This window comes from Corticium candelabrum, chromosome 1 (assembly GCF_963422355.1).
Source record: "Corticium candelabrum chromosome 1, ooCorCand1.1, whole genome shotgun sequence".
Taxonomy (NCBI): domain Eukaryota; kingdom Metazoa; phylum Porifera; class Homoscleromorpha; order Homosclerophorida; family Plakinidae; genus Corticium; species Corticium candelabrum.
The window spans coordinates 4,173,666-4,177,674 of record NC_085085.1 but is presented as its reverse complement, the minus strand read 5'-3'; positions in this window follow the sequence as shown (position 1 = coordinate 4,177,674).

Genomic DNA, 4,009 nt, shown 5'->3' with positions numbered 1-4,009 from the left:
GCACACAGACACAGACACAGACACACGCACACAGACACAGACACAGACACACACACAGACACCCCACCTAGCCACCCCCAACCCCACCCCATCTCTACCCCAACCCCACCCCATCTCTACCCCACCCCATCTCTACCCCACCCCACCCCACCTACTCCCCCTTCACCCCCAAACCCCCACACACACACAGAGACACGTTTTGAAAGCGGAAATATGGTTGTTGTGTTTGTAAAATTGGTTGCCATTTCAGCAATAATTACGCCATTACAGTGTACAACGTTTAATAAACTAAGTAGATTATAGCATTTATAACTCAATGTATTTCTAAAGTAATTTATAATTAATTAAATATTTATTACAATTTTTGATTCAATTAGTGTTTACTTATTTAAATTAGTTAATTTTTTTAACAATAAACGTACAACTTGCATACAATTGCAATAACAATTTAGACCATTTTTGTTGATATCAAACGTGATAGTTAACGTGTATTTCAATATTTTTAAAGATAAAAAAACAGACACTAAATACACGTTTTCAACTGGATGGCATCACTGAAGATCGGTAATATCAATTAATATTGAAATGTAATCATTAACATTACCAGATGACAAATGTCGTTTAATTAAGAACATATGACCTAGTGAGCATGCGCACAAATCTTAACAGCAAACATTCATCATTAGCAATAAAATTTAATAACACATGCACATTGAAAACTGTTACTCTTTAATTGTTTAACCCATGAAACAGTAGCTGATGTAAATCTATTAACTAGTTTCACTTTACTTGCTAGTAGACTGCAGGAGTCTGCTCTGCTCAGAATTCCAGTCAGAAGTATCTTGAGTATGCCAGTAGTCTGGATCATTCTCTTCATCTCGGTGAACACATCTCACACATGAAATACAGCTGAAACGTTCAACTCCTCTAATGTGATCGTCTAGGTAGTTAGAATTTCGTCTCAGAGATATGTCGCATTTTAGTCGTCTCCAATACTCGCGAATTGAATGTAAAAAGTTTTCTCCTGTGAATGTGTAGATGAGAGGATTAACTGCTGGACTGATTGAGATGAGAAGAACTCTTGCTGCAGTCGAATCGTTTGGCCAATTCACATTTGCTACATTAGCTTTGTCAAAAAGAGTTACCCAATGTAGTACAGTCACAGGAATCCAACACAGAGTGTTCAGAAGAACAATTATACTCTAACGCAATTGAAGTTTGTGCATGTCAGATCTTCCCGCTAAGTTTGCTGCTCTTGCACGGAGCCTTAGACACACAAATAAATAGAGAAAAGCAGATGTAAATGTAAGAACAGTACCTAGAGAAGCTGTGATTAATGCTGTTAGTGTTGCTACAGAACTAAAAACGTACGAGTACGGACTATTGAAGGAATAACTAGTAATTGTGCATTCACTGGAATTGTAGATCGTTGTCTGGTTGTCGTGTGTGAATGATCTACTAGAGCTAGAGCAATATCCATATCCATTTGTCTGTGTCAAAAAGCAACGTCCAAATATTCGGCAATACGTTCACGTCTTGAGTAACTAGAAAATTCTGTCCCGTTGTAGGTTTCTGTATGTTCGACGTTATTGATTATATCTATATCTTGGTAATTGATTGTATGTTTGTCATAATCTTGTAGTGATCGACCAAACAAGTTAATATCATAATCAGAACTAAAGTATTCTTTGTCAATCACGTAAACAGTAATCACTGCAATGTTGATCAGAACTTGGCCGATGATTGTGATGACCAGATTTCGCTTGCGAACTAGTGAACAGCAACAACGAGAACAGAACTCGCTCATTGCTTGAAACAAGTAAACTGCAATATTAAAAGTTGCCCACTGAGCTGCGAGACAAGAAAAACAAGACAGACATGCACTTGCTGTGCACATGTTACGAGCAGAAATGTATGACAGATGCTTTGTTTGGTCTAGATCAACATCAACCACTAAACTCTCCAGAAGAAGCAAATGAACACAATACAAGAAGTCTGATACTGATAGCATGATGATGAGGATCGAGAAAGGAGACGATCTCTGATCTCTTTTCTGTGTGACTCTCCACGCCACAACCAATATGTTGCCAATAATTCCTATTGAAAGTAACATCCAAACAACTGCATGGAAAGGATCACTGGACAAAACTAAAGATGCAAAATGAAGTTTAATTAATTAATTAGATTACGTTTGTTATAGTTTTCCATTTCTTACCGTCTTCAGATGAATCGTAATAGTCATACACAAAGTTCACTGTGGTTTCGTTACTGGTGTTGTCGACACGAAAAGCAGATTTACCCTCTTCTGTCATGATCTACTACAAAGCAAATGCAAGTCGCACATCAGTAATTGCGTTTGTGATCTGAAACCATCACAACTAACCGAAACAACAAGTTACCGACGTCTGAAACGAACAACACGCAATCGCTTTGATAATGAAACTCACGTGCAACATCACAAACCACGCCCATTTACTAAATCGAGACTTTGTAACTAATTGGAAGACTGGCAGCTGAGAGTAATGTAGCTATATTAATTGCAAGACTAAATTTTATTACAAATTTTGTCTTTTGCTGACTGATATTGTTGAGAGAAAACAGACAGACGCACTGTTGCTGTTGTAACTGTACTAGACAGCAATATAGTTCTCTCATGTTCTAGAGAGATTTCTATGCGCATGCAGTAAAATTGATGTCCTCCATACGCTCTTAGCATTGTCTTACACTTTCAACTTTATTATTGTTAAGAATTCAGAAATTTCTTTGCTTTCAAAATTGTTAGCTGTAGCTTGCTTTGTTTCAAAAAGCAGCTTGGTTTGTTGCTTTTTAGTGGATATTGCGTAAGCATCGTATTAATCTATGATAGTTTTGTCCCCCCTATTTCCTGTGCTTATGTCTATCATGTCAATGATAATGACTCGAACAACATTTAAGAGTGAGAATTATTAAGAGAGAATACACACAGACTACAACAAGTTGTTGATATCAAAACGTGATAGTTAACGTGTATTTCAATATTTTTACAGATAAGAAACAAATACTAAAAACACATTTGCAACTGGATAGCATCACTATTGATTGGTGATATCAATTAATATTAGCATTGTAATCATCAACGTTACCAGATGGTAGATATGTTGTGTCTAGAACAAATATGACTTAGTGAGCATTTGCACAATCATATCAGCAATCGTTAATACATTAGCAATAAAATTTAATGTCACATGCACATTGGAAACTGCTACTCTCAAACTGCTTTACCCATGCAACAGTAACTGATGTGAATCTGTTAACTAGTTTCACTTGACTCGATATTTGACGGCAGGAGTCTGCTCTGATCAGAATTCCAGTCAGAAGTATCTTGAGTATGCCAGTAGACATTCATGTCGATGAATACATCTAACACATGGAATACAAGCTGCAACGTTCAACACCTCTAGTGTGATCGTCGTGGTAGTTGGAACTGTTTCGTCTCAGAGATATGTCGCATTTCATTCGTCTCCAATATTCGCGAATTGAATGCAAAAAGTTCTTTCCCGTGAATGTGTAGATAAGAGGATTAACTGCTGGACTGATTGAGATGAGAAAAAACTTGCTGCAGTAAAACCATTCGACCAGAAATTCACTTTTGCTACACTAGCTTTGTTAAAAGAGTTATCCAATGTAGTACAGTCACAGGGATTCAACACAGAGTGTCCAGAAAAACAATTACACTCAAACGCAATTGAAGTTTGTGCATGTCAGATCTTGCCGTTATATTTGCTGCTCTTGCACGAAGCTTTAGACACACAAATAAATAGAGAAAAGCAGATGTAAATGTAAGAACAGTATTTAGAGCAGCTGTGCTTGATTCTATTATTGTTTCTTGAAATCTAGTGTACGAACTACTGACGGATTTGTCACTGATGCATGCACTGGAATAGTCAATGATTATTGTCTGGTTGTAGTATGTGAATGACGTGGTAGAGTTAGAGCAATATCCTTTTCCATTTGACTGTGCCAAAGCGCA